At 37.5% G+C, this 13,975-nt stretch overlaps 1 pseudogene; it reads right to left on the bottom strand.

Annotated features, from left to right (window-relative positions):
* Nucleotides 1–12,298: 12,298 nt before the first annotated feature.
* LOC109489025 lies at nt 12,299–12,665 on the bottom strand (annotated as a pseudogene).
* Between the last annotated feature and the right edge of the window lie 1,310 nt (nt 12,666–13,975).

The raw sequence follows: 13,975 nt of genomic DNA, 5'->3' as shown, positions 1-13,975 counted from the left end.
CTCATCTTATCTTGATTTCACGTATAAGTGATACGATGTAGTATTCATCTTTCTCTGCCTAGCTTATTTCACTTAGCAAAATGCCCTCAAGTTCCATCCATATTGTTGCAAATGGCAGTAGGTCTTCTTTCTCATGACTGAATAATATATATATATATACATATATATATATATATATATATATGAATTCATATAAGTACTTAAGTTGCTTCCATAGCTTGGTTATTATGAATAATGTTGCAATAAACATGGAGTGCAGATATCTCTTTGATATCCTGTTTTCATTTTCTTTGGATATATCCCCAGAAGTGGCTAGTTCTATTTTTCGTTTTTGAGGAAACTCCATACTCTTGTTGTCCATAGAGGCTCAACCAATTTACACTCGCACCAGTATTACACAAGTGTTCCCTTTTCTCCACCAATACTTGTTGTCTATTGTTTTGTTTTGTTTCTTAGTATAGTCATTCTAAGTGGTATGAGGTGATATCTCACTGTGGCTTTTATTTGCATTTTCCTGATGATTAGTGATGTTGAGCACCTTTTCATGTACCTGCTGACCATTTGTATGTCTTCTTTGGAAAAATGTCTATTCAGTTCCCTTGACCATTTTTTAATCGGATTGGGGGATTTGGGTTTTTTGTTTGTTTGTTTGGTTGGTTTTTGTTTTTTGTTTTTGCTATTGAGTTACACAAGTCCTTTATATAATTTGGCTATTAACTCCTTAACATTTATATAAAAATATCATGGTTTTGGATTAAAAACAGACACAGACCAATAGAACAGGATAGAGAGCACAGAAATAAGTTCATACATATATGCTCAATTAATTTACAACAAAAGAGCCAAGAATATACATTGGGGAAATGATAGTCTTTTCAACAAATGATGTTGGGAAAACTGGACATTCAGATATGCAAAAGAATAAAACTGGATCACTATCTTATACCATACACAAAAAATGAATTCAAAATGGATTAAAGACTTGAATGTAAGACCTGAAACCGGAAACTCCTAGAAGAGAACATTAGGAAGTAAGCCCCTTAACATTGGTCTTGGCAATGATTTTTTGAATTTGACACCAAAAGCAAAGGCAACAAAAGCAAAAATAAACAAGTGAGACTATATCAAACTAAAAAGTTTCTTGGTAACAAAGGAAACCATCAATAAAATGAAAAGGCAGTCTCCAGAATGGGAGAAAATATTTGTAAATCGTATATCTGAAAAGGAGTTAACTTCCCTTGACATTTTAAAGCCTTTCATGATTTAAATTGCTCTAATCCTTGCAAAAGTATTTAATTTTACTTACTTTTAATATATGCTGCATTGTAAAAAGAATCAAAGGTATATATTTTTTCCAAAGGGAGCCTTCTACTCTCTCAAACCACATAGCTGTCAAGTTGTGGGATATGTTCTCAACGATTTTTTTTTTTTTTTAGAAAATGTTATTTCTCCATACAATTTTGCACATGGGAAGCTGCAAACTATCAAACACAGATATTTTGCTATCTCTCACTTTTACACCTTTTATTAATTACCTGATCTTTGTAAAGAGTATGTAAGATCTTCTGAAGCCTTTGTTGATCTCTCAATGGTTTTTCATGAACAGGGAGTAGTCAGTGGCAAAAGTCTTAAGTTCAAGACACTTGAGCTGTTGTCAGGTCAATGAAGGATGAGTAAAATTCTTCCAGAGCTACTGTAGGGTTACAGGGGTGTATTGCTTTAAGAAGACTAATTTACATCATAAATTGGATTAGCATTTGCTCAAATAATCAAAATCCAGGTATGAGTGTGTTTCCTCAGAAGGGATTTGTGTTTCCTAAGATAAGGTGTGTTAGTCAGCTCAGGCTGCTATAACAAAATACTATAGACGAGGTAGCTAAAACAATAGAAATTCTTTTTTTCAAAACCAGTATTATAGGTGTGCATGCATGTAGTAGAAATTTCACATTCTTTTATCACTTATGTTGGATTTAATAAAATTTGTAAATGTTAGGCCCACATCAAGAACTGACCAATTCCAGTATGGAATATTATGAACCTCCAATATAGGCAACAACCTTTGATTACTAAAGTGGTTATTTAAAGTAGAAATAGGGGCGCCTGGGTGGCACGGCGGTTAAGCGTCTGCCTTCGGCTCAGGGCGTGATCCTGGCGTTATGGGATCAAGCCCCATATCAGGCTCCTCCGCTATGAGCCTGCTTCTTCCTCTCCCACTCCCCCTGCTTGTGTTTTCTTTCTCGCTGGCTGTCTCTATCTCTGTCGCATAAATAAATAAAATCTTAAAAAAAAAATAAAGTAGAAATAAGAGAAAATTACTACCATAATTGAAATAATTTATTCATCAGAATCTAAATAATTTAAGTTATGTGGTAGGAACTCTACTAGGGTAAGGATAGGGTGATAGTGGTATAGAGTTACATACTTGGGTCTTTCTCAAAGAAATGTATTATTTATTTATTTATGCTGCTAAACAATCTACTCTCAGAAAGTCATAGATGGAATCTATATCCAAAGTGTTGACATTCCTACAGAAACTTTTTTTTTTCAGGTGGGGAAACTAATGCCTTGACAAGGAAAATTTCATCCTGTCATAATTCAATTCCAAGTCTAACTCAAAAGTGACGTAAACCCTGTATTTGTAAAGAATGTTTGGCTGTGTTTTTTCCTTTTCCTCACCAGAAAAATCTTACCTCTGAGATCACAAAATATTCTATGAATGCCCCTACTAAAGTGCTTCTATTTATTTATTTAACTGCCTGACACCTCCTGCCAGATAATAATGTTTTTGATGATAAGGACTATATCTTATTGTTCTTTGCTATGGTGATAGGAGTCAGGATATTGAGATAGTTCCTGGATTAATCCCAACATATCTGATTTTTGAAGTTATATAGTGGAGTTCAAAATTGGCATGCATTTGATGCCATGAGCACAAGGTCAAAGGAGATAGAGATGCAAGGGAGTGACTTCTCAATTGAACAAGGGTTCAAAGCTGGCTAATTCAGCACCGTGGATAGTGCCACAGGGTGGTTCTAATAATATTTGAGAACAGCTTTTATCTATAAAAAGCCCACAATAAATGATCTTCTGAAGTTCCGTAGTTGGCAAGCAGATGTTTATAATGAGCTTCGTTCTTATGGTTCTTTGGATTTGTCCTCATCACTCTCTCCACCATCCTACATTACCAGTTTTTAGCAATATCTTCATCAGAAATGAAGTTCGGGTCTCACTGACCACTCCATTAGGATATCCACACCCTTGAAAAGATACAACTAGTTGACAGGATGGTCTTTTACCTTTCACAGAATCCCCCCCCCCCTTTATGAGCTTAGATGTTGCTAATTTAGGAGTAGGGACCTCGGTCCTTAATGGATATGAAATGAATAGACAAAGAATATTTGGCTGAATTTCCATAATGCAGTTAGCCCATGAATGATCCCTTCTATATGTTTCACAGCAAAGATAGTACTTGTTATTTTAATCCTATATTTTGTCACACCCTTTGGGGTTTCTAAAATGATTAAAGGAAATAACCCCATTTTTTTTTCACTTCAAAACTTCTACTGTCTTTATAGATACTCCTCCTGGCTCCTTTCTGCTTCATAATACAGCTTTATTTCTGGTAAATCATAACTGAGACATAGTAAATACACCATTAGGTAAGCAACTTGAGCTGAAAATTGGCTATATTTTAAAAATGCTGATGTATGGGATTTGGAGGTCTTACCTTACCTGACAGATGGTAAAAGAAAATTAAAGAAAATAGTCGCAGCAGATCCCTTCCTCCACACTTCAGTGCTTTGTTAAATAAGAATAAGCCTATTTAATTAATATTGATTTAACACTGACTGTCCTTGAGATATATTACCCTTTGACACATTTTTACCTTCAAAACTGCCAAAATTGCAAAATGTATAATAACAAAATTCAAATCCATTTTTAAGCTCAGAGTTATTGTGGTTTGTTATCACCAATTCCCAGCTACTCCAGGAAGGAGCTACGTGTCTTAGCAAGTGGCAATGTCTTTATTTATGACCTCCAGTGATTAGTTAGGTTTGCCAGCCATTTCTCAGAACATGGCCCAGGTCACCCAGGAGTAGGACTCTAGAGCAGGATAAAAGATTCTGCTATATTTGGCTTACGATCCTGGTATTTGTTAGAACATGACAACCTCACTTTGATAGAAATATTAGGTAGTTATTTCTTTCTAAGTAAATAACACAAAGGAGGCATTTGTTTATCAGCTAGAAGAAGAGGAAACATTATTCTTGATACCTTCTATGTGGTCATTTGAATAATGGGTAAAGAACCAAAAACCCTTGTTTACCTAATGTAAGACTTTTTTTATTTGAAAATTTGCTTATTCAACTCTCACTCTTTTATTTCATCCAAATTTCAGGGTAGGCCTTGGGTAATTGTCCTTTCTAGTAAAACCCCATCCATCTGTGAGGGGAGATATATGCATCATTAGATCCAGGAAGTTCCTCTGAGATTCCCTCCCCATTTGCAGTCTCAGAATAGCAGGTCAGTCATTCTACATATGAGTTATACTCAAATAAGTAACCAGCACCCTCCTTTAAGTCATGGCGCAGATCATAATATTTTTCCTAACACTGATCCAACCCCTCACAATGAGTGAATGTCAAGCAAGGAGGCCAAATATCCATGGAACTTTTCAAGTAGACACTGATTGCAGAAGTAGACGAAAGCACTCATTTTAGCCCTCACCACCCTGGATGTCATTTTCCCTCGGAAGTCCTCTGCCCACATCCGAGGAAAAGCATTCGCAGTATGTTTTCAGAAGAGCATCATCAGAGGCTCTCTTCCTGGGGCAATGTGCAGCCAAAAGTTAGAGCCTCAGAAGTGAAAATCCCAGCTACCTTCTCTTTGAATTTTCTTCTACTTTTATCTCTGGTAATAATGGAATGGATTTGTAAATAATGACAGAAATCAGAGAAGCCTGGGATGAGGGCAAGCCATCACTCCATCTAGCTTAAAGGAAAATACGTGGTCACTCAGACTGGTGTAATATTCTTGGTAGGGTTTAGGCTAAATGGTTGGGCATGAAAAGGGGTCAAGATAAAATCAGTTGACAGAACAAAATGATTCCAAGTTGAAGTACAGAAGTCAGGGCTGATAAAAATGTAAAGGCCACCTCTGGAGCAACTTGCACTAAAAGCATCAGGGACTGTTCCCCTAATTGTTATTGCTGTGGGAATGGAATTTTGTAGAAACTGCTGCCTTATTTTCCTTCTGATAGTTTTGTTCTTCTCTGCTTTGTTTCTAGGATAAGCCATGGCCCCTTTCTCTTGGTCACCACCCTGTTCTCCCTCAAGTCTTAACATCCGCAGCCACAACCTATTTCCACACTCCCATGAAGTAAATTGTCACAGAGAGTTGGTGGTTTTGTTGTGTTGGGGATAGAAAAATAATGTTAAATATGCCTCTTTCTGAAAAAAAACAGTATATTACTCTAGCACCTGGAATAATTGTCCTAGGATGTTCCAATTTCCCATTCCAATCTCTGTGACAGCCCATCTGCTTGGCACCTTCCTCTAGGAACACAGGGAGCCACCCCTCAGAAAAGGCTTCTTCCAATGCAGAGATCACAAGGAAGGCTTTAGCGGAGTCTCTCACACATCCGTTGCTATCGTCTTTGATCATAAAAAGGTAATTGTCAAAATTCCATATGTGGCTATCTTCTAGAAGTTTCTTGGGCACATGCCGCATCAGTTCTGAAACCTCTGATTCTCCCCATATCTTTCCAGTTAAAAAAAGGCAAACTTATGTTTGGGAAAAATAGAAATAATAAGTTATGACTGTTAACTATCATTCTCAAGTAAATCACCTCAAGATACGTGTGCTTCCTTTTTTCCAGAAGATGTTTAATATTATTTCTACAAACATAACAAGTCATGCTGGCAAAATTCACATTTGAAATGTCTGCTTAAATGTGTGCCAACACCTTGTTTAATATTTCTATAAAAGAACAGAAAGAAAGAGGTGCACCTTGAATCTACCTCAAGTGGATCTTGGGAGTTTTGATTTTACATCATTGCTGCCAATCATTTCTGCTCGAGAGGAAACTATTAAAGGAGTTGGAAAAATCCCATTGTTGAAGCTTTCCATGGTTATAGTTAAACTTTCCCTTCTGAATCTTCCTAGAAAATACTTGAAACAAAAGAACCTTGCAAAGTATAGGGAGAACTGAAACTGATAGGGGGTTATCAGAAATGGTAAGAATATTGGTTGGATTGGACAATGCAAAGGCAATCATTGGAAAATGCAAAGGCAATTGTATGAGCTCTTAACTAATCTCTAATCTCTTGTTCTCTTAAGTCCATCTCATTGTTCATCACATACAAAGAAAAATTAGACCAGCACTAAAAACTGGAGCCATCCTGATTTTGGCAAATACCTAAAACAAGGAATAAATTCTAGGTCCTGAAAGAACCATGGGCTTGGTGCTCTGGAACCCAAAGATGAGCCTCATGTTTCCCCACCTTTTTGCCAACCTGCAAATATCTTAACCTTCTTAACTTTCTACATACAAATTGTCATACTTTCCCCCCTATGTAACAAAATAAATAAATAAATAATGGTCCAGTAAGAGACACATATACGTGAACAATGCTCAGATGAGCTCAAGCATCTCCTGAGCATTCTGTTAACCATCCCTGTGGTCAGATTGATTTATGGGCCTCAGGTCCATCATTTGCTCACCATTAGCCATCATTAGACCATTATGACTCCCCATAGTCCCTCAGCTTACTGCTTCCAGGGAGGAGGTGCAATCTTGCCCAGCTGTGTTGAGCTCGTTTTCACTACCGCTAATTTTCTGACAGAATCTATGAGCAATGTCACATTTCATGCTGTTCCAATAAAAACATTTGCTCCTTGGCAGGGCTAGTAAAGAGCTTGATGGAGAAACTATACAGAGTCCCCAGGGGGCAAAAGGTGACTGTAGGACTTTGTCATGAGAAAAATTGAGTACCTGCCCAGGCTGACACAGCAGATCAGAACAGAGAAAAAAGGAATAAGGTAATCAGGTCATGACCCAAAGACTTTTAAAGATTCATTCACTTACCCAACAATATATTTTGAGCCCCTACAATGTGCCAGACACTGTGCAAATAGAATTGTCATGTCTGTTGGACACAATCCCTTAGAGCCAGAAGGTCTGGGATCTGCTCCATGTTTCCACTTTACTGAGCTGTGCAACCTAATAAAAATTGCTTAACTTTGTGAGGTTCCTGGCTTCTAATCTTCTCATCTACATAATGGTTGTTTTGTAATATCTCTATGTAATAATTTATATAATATAATCTACATAGTAATCATCTAGGTCTTAATTTATTGATAGAAATTCATAGAGAATGGCATATTTGGAGGCATTTAGAAAAATATTTATATATATATATTGTGTATATATATCTATAACTGTATCTATATCTATATATACATATGGGGGGAAATGGACTCTTAGGAGGACATTTTCCTATGTACACACCCATCTATTCACTGTAGCAGAAAGGCAGGTCCTCACGGCATTCAGCTAACACATAAGTGTCATCTCCACATCACCATACTCATGAACCAAACACAAAAGTCAACTGGACACTAGGCAGAGTAATGGAAGCACTCAGTTCTCTAGAGCATAATTATAAGCATTATGCTCAGGTGATACTGAGACATTAAGAAATGTGCCTGAAACATCCAGAAGAAGGCACTGTCAATCAGTAGAAATCTCTAAAACCATCCCATCAGTTTCTATTTAGAGTCACTGAGAAAAGTTGAATATGCTGATGCTTCATTGGAGTACCATTCCGCCTCTCTGCATTAGCCTCCAATATACTGTTATTGCCTCTTTGAGGCTTTGGACTCCGTTTATATGAAAATTGCAGGAACCTCAGATAAAGTAACCACAGCGCTTACTCAGTATACTCCATACAGGTTGCCCCACATTCCTTCATAGATCCCATTAGTAGTATCTCAAGGTGGAAATGGGATGCCTAGAACTCCAATAATTCTCCAATCCTCAAATGGCCACCATGAGGGAATCTACTATCAATAATTACCAAGAGCACACACCATGAAATGCCCTCTGTAGCCACTGACCGGGGCTCTGTTTCCAAGCACTTAGTCTGTTCTCCCATCATGGTTCTAGAACTATGTGACCTTCATTGCCCCTCTAATTCATGTTCTGGCCAAAAAGCTGTCCAAGGAGCTTGCTTAATGCTCCCTTTTCCCTGAACCCCACTCTGGTTATATCTGATGTTGGTTGTGGGTTCCTCATGAGAGGGAGGCATTCCCAGGCCCATTTCTTAAGACCCACAAATATCCTTGATAAAAAATAAGTCAAAAACATTTGCAGAATGAGTTGATCCAAAAATTATGAGAGGAATCGTGGAGTCTCTCCCACCCAATTCCCCAGCCTCTTCCACCAAAGACCCTCTGTGGGCTCAAGAACTCCATCTTGTTCCTGAGACCATGTTAGAACTCTCTTAAGAATGAAGGACAAAGGAAAGATGAAATAAAGTGAAGAATGAAGGGCAAAATGGGTGAAGGTGGTCAAATGTACGGACTTCCAGTTATAAGATAAATAAGTCCTAGGGATATTATGTACAGTGTAATGACTATAGTTAACAATACTTCATTATACATTGGAAAGTTGCTAAAAGAATAGATCATCAAAGTTCTCATCATAAGAAAAAATGTTTCTAACTATGTGTGGTGATGGATGTTAACTAAACTTACTGGAGTAATCATTTTGCAATATATACATATAGCAAATTACTATGTTGTATGCTGAAAACTAATACAATATTATATGTCAGCTATATATCAATTTCAAAAAAAAGAGCAAAGGTTGGAAGTGATGGTATTTTAAGTTTCCCCTTAATATTTCCTACTAATATTATCTATTTACCCGTATCTCACCTCAGCCTCACACTCTTGCAAAGGATCAGAATAATAGACTAATGATCCTTTCTCCCCAGGAGATAATTAGAATTTAAAAATAAGACAACTCAAATTGCTTTGGAATGCTCCATGTAAGGCAGGAGGTCTGTGAGCAGTATTTTTGGTAACATGCCCACCTGCTGGGCCATCACAGCTGGTTTGGCTAGAGGGGTCCATCTCAACTTCTGAGGGCAAGTGAAGCCAAGGTAGAATTACTTACATATTATCTTGTTCTGTCCAATACTCCTGCGACCCTGCTCTGGACTTCCAAAACATATACCCCTGTTTTCCTGACAAGATTTCACATGTTTTTTAAAAAATCTATTGAGAAATAGTCTGAATTTGCAGAGTTCTTGCTTGATCATGATTTGCAGTTATTAATTTCTTCCCATGGTTAAGCACTGCACATCACCCCTCACCCCTCCAGCCCTCCCACTAGCACCCCACCACTCCCAGATCTGTCAGCTTCCTTCCTTTCTCCAGGCCTACAGTGACATCAACAGCACATATGAGGTGTGCCAGTCTTTCCCGGGAACCGGTAATGACGTGAATTCTCAAACTCCTTGATTCTATGACCTCATCATGCCAGTCTGATGTTCTTCATGGCCATAATATTGACCAAGAGAGGGTGTTTATGAAAGAAATGATCACTTTTTTTTTTTTTTTTTTTTTTTTTAAAGATTTTATTTATTTACTTGACAGAGATAGAGACAGCCAGCGAGAGAGGGAACACAAGCAGGGGGAGTGGGAGAAGAAGAAGCAGGCTCATAGTGGAGGAGCCTGATGTGGGGCTCGATCCCACAACACCGGGATCACGCCCTGAGCCGAAGGCAGACGCTTAACCGCTGTGCCACCCAGGCGCCCCAGAAATGATCACTTTAAACCTCCATTTTATGCTCATTTCCCACGTGTTGGTGAGGACCAAAGCCATTTGGCAGCACTGATTTATGGCAATGCTTCTCTAACTTTTAGCTTGCGTAAGAATTATCTGGGGATGACCACTGGGGTAGCTCAGTTGGTTGAGTGTCCAATTCTTGATTTCAGCTCAGGTCATGATCTCAGTGTCATGAGATCAAGCCCTGCATCAGACTCCAAGCTGGGCTTGGAAACTGCTTGGGATTCTCTCTCTCTCTCTCTCTCTCTCTAAGGAAAAAAAAAATATCTGGGATTTTGTTACAAATGATGAGTCTCTACTCCCAGAATCTCTGAGCCTTGGTGGTCCCCCAAATATGGGTATATCAGGAGTTTCTGAGGGAGGTACTCTGTGGACCACACTTTGCAAAATACTGGATTACAGCTAAGGGAAAAGTTTGACTTTATGATTTCTTCTTTAACTGATACTGGTTTGGGGTTCTCTTCTTTTGTACTGCCTTTATCTGGTATTTGTATCAGGGTAATATTAGCCTCATAAAATATATGGGGAAGTATTCTCTTTTTTGCTATTTTATGGGATAGAGTATGTAGTATTGGTGTTAACTATCTTTTAAATATTTACTAAAATTTTACAGCAAAGACATCTAGCACTACAGATTTCTTTGGGGGGAACTTAAAAATTCAATTCCCTTGGGGCATCTGGGTGGCTTAGACAGTTAAGCACTGAACTCTCGGTTTCAGCTCAGGTCATGATCTTGTGGTGATGGGATCAAGCCCTGCATTGGGTGTCAGGCTCTATGCTGATTGCAGAGTCTGCTTCAGATTCTTTCTCCCTTCTCCTCTGCTCTTCCCCCATCCCTGCTTGCTTGTGCACTCTCTCTCTTGCTCAAATAAATAAATAAAATCTTTTAAAAAAATTCAATTCCTTTAATAGTCATAGGGCTATTCAAATTATCTATTTCATATTGAGTGAAGTATGGACCCTTGTGTTTTTCTAAGAATTGGTCCATTTCATTTATCACATTTATGTTTGTTGAGTTGTTCATGGTATACCTGTATACATTAGTTTTCTATGACTCTGTGGCAAATTACCACAAACTTGTTTACTTGAAACAGCAGAGATTTATTTTTTCATTCTTCTGAAGAAAATTAGTTCAACATCAGTTTCACTTGACCAAAATAAATTGTCACCTGAGCCATGCTCTGACAGTTCTAGGGAACAATCCATTCCTTGTCTTCTAGCTTCTGATGACATTCCCTAACATAAGGCCACATCACTCCCTCTCTGCCTCTGTGGTCACATTGCCTACTCCTCTTCTGTGTGTATCCAATCTCCCTCTGCTTCTCTGTTATAAAAATATATGTAATGGTATTTAGGGCCCATCTGAATAATCCAAGAAAATGTCTCCATCTTGATCATTAATTTAATCACATCTACAAAAAACTTCTCCCAAATAAGGTAATATTACAGGTCCCAGGGATGAGGACGTTATCTTTGAGGCTACCATTCAGCCTACCATATCTTATTATCCTTTTGATGCCTGCATGGTTTGTAATAATATCCCTTGTTTCATCCTTGATATTGGTAATTTGTGTCTTCTCTCTCTCAATCTCTCAATCTCTATCAGTCTTATAGATGTTTGTCAATTATATTCAGTTTTTCAAAGAACCAGCTCTTTGTTTTATCTACTATTTTCAATTTCATTGATTTATTCCTTTACACTGTTTTTCCTTCTTATTACTTGCTTTAGGTTTATTTTTCTACTCTTTTTTCTAGGTTCTTGAGATAGGAGTTTCAATTATTAATTAGAGATTTCCTATTTTCTTATATGTGTATCCAGTGTTATAAATTTCGCTCTCATCATTGCTTTATCTGTGTTTTACAAGTTTTGTACTTTTGTTTTCATAGTTCAATATACTTTTTAATATTCTTTGAGATATCCTCTTTGATCCATTGAGTATTTAAAAGTATGTTGTTTAGTTTCCAAGTACTTGGAAATATTCCCTTTATCTTTCTGATATTGATTTCTAGTTTGATTTTATTGTAGTTAAGGAGCTTGCTCTGTATGATTTCAATTCTTTTCAATTTGCTGAGGTTGGTTTGATGGCCAATGATACGTTCTACCTTGTATGTATTCCAGGAACACCTGGAAAAATGTGCAATCGATTGTTGTTGGGTGTAGTATTCAACGAATGTCAGTTAGAGCCTATTGTTACCAATGTCGTTGAGTTCCTCTAAGCCCTTGCTGATGTTCTGTTTTATCAATTGTTGAGAGAAGGGTATTGAAGTCTCCAACTGTAATTGTGGATTTGTTTAGTTCTCCTTCCAGTTCTACTTTTCTTCACAGAATTTGTAGTTCTATAGCTTGGTGCCTCATATTTAAGACTATTATGTCTCTTGGTATATTGACTCGTGGATTTTTAAAATCTTTTTCAGTTTTATACTTTATCTGACAATCAGCGATTAGTTCTCATCCACAGTACTTATCCATAGATTTTTTAAAGTGGTGCATAGGTAACCAATGTATAGAGCTTGTTTGGTGAATTTTCATCCTTGGTATGTTTTCTGGACAACTGCACACAGATACGGTATGGAACATTACTTATTCTTTGGCCCAGGCAGCTTTGTTCAAACTGGTATCAATGCGCACATCTGGAGTCCCCATCTCCTTCATGGCAAATTTCCAGATCTCTTTGAGAGCCCAAGAGGCACGCTTCTTGAAACTCACTCCATGCATGTGCTTGTGAATACTGATGATGTATTCTCTGATTACTACCTCATTGATGGCAGAACGGCCCTTCTTCTCACCATGCTTCTTTATGGAAGCCATTCTGCCAGGCCCCGGGTGGAAAGGAAGAGGGTACACCATTTCATAATGCCCTTCACAGTCTCTGGCAATTTTCTTTGCTTTGAACTCTATTTTATCTGATATAATATAGCCACTCTTGTTTTCTTTCGATTTATGTTTGTATGATGTATCCTTTAGCATCCTCCTATTTTCAACCTGCCTATATCACTATATTTGAAGTCAGCTTCTTGTAGACAGCATATGGTTGAGTATGGTTTTTAATCCACTGTGCAAAATTATGTTTTAATTGGTGTATTCAAATAATTTGCATTTCATGTAATTACTGATTTGTTGGGACTTAAGTCTACCATTTTATTTTTATTTTATGTTTGTCCTCTCTAATTTTTATTTCTGTTTTCTTCTATGGTCACTTGAACATCTTTAGAATTCTATTTTGATTTGTCTTTAGGGTGTTTGAGTATATATCTTGTTCAGTTTCTTTTAGTGATATTCCATGTAATACTAATATTACTCTATTACATATATATGTGTGTGTTTATATATATATTTGGATCAGTGGCTATTGAACCCAAGTTCTAACTGTTCAGTCTCCTTCCTGGGTTGCCTTCTGATATTGGCTCAATGGATCTTGTCATTGGAGTTTATACCTAGGCTGTGATAGTCCTCCCACCCACTCTGTCACATACACTGTTGAACAACTCTTCTTCACCCAGGATTGCACACATCTCTCTCCTTGATGTTCCACTTCTTTAAAAGTACAATTTGAAACATTTTAATCTTAGTTCCTTCATTAATCTGATTCCATCAAATCTGACATTTTCATAGGAACCAGTCCCACTCTCCAGTGAAATGAAAGTATCCTGATTTTGAGGTTATGGTAAACTTGCTGTCTCCTTAGGAGTCCCCTCACCTCTTTGCTTCTGCATTTGCCTCTGACTTACCAAACTCCAAAGAACTACAAGTAAGCCACAATTGCATACATATTAACTTGGGTAACCCTGAAGCAGAAATAGAAACAAAATTCATGACTAATTCTGGTGAGTCAGTAAATGGAAAGCCAGGTAGGAAGTAGAGTGGGAGAATGTGAGAGCTGGTGGCTTAGAGGGGAAAGAGGTTTTAGGTGACATATGGAGAATTCTAGAAAAGTGACTCGGTGAACAGAGGGATTGTTTCAAATCATGTTAAAGGTCATTTCGTTTCTAAACCGATACATTTTCACAATTTGACTATTCATCTTGACTTGAGCATAGACAATATTTGGAAAGGCAAATTTCAGAGGAATGTGATTTAATTGTTTGTCAGATTAGGCCAGTCTCCAAAATGTGATTTGC

The sequence above is a fragment of the Ailuropoda melanoleuca genome, chromosome 6, assembly GCF_002007445.2.
Source record: "Ailuropoda melanoleuca isolate Jingjing chromosome 6, ASM200744v2, whole genome shotgun sequence".
In the NCBI taxonomy this organism is placed as follows: Eukaryota; Metazoa; Chordata; class Mammalia; order Carnivora; family Ursidae; genus Ailuropoda; species Ailuropoda melanoleuca.
This window is presented reverse-complemented; position numbering and strand designations above follow the sequence as displayed.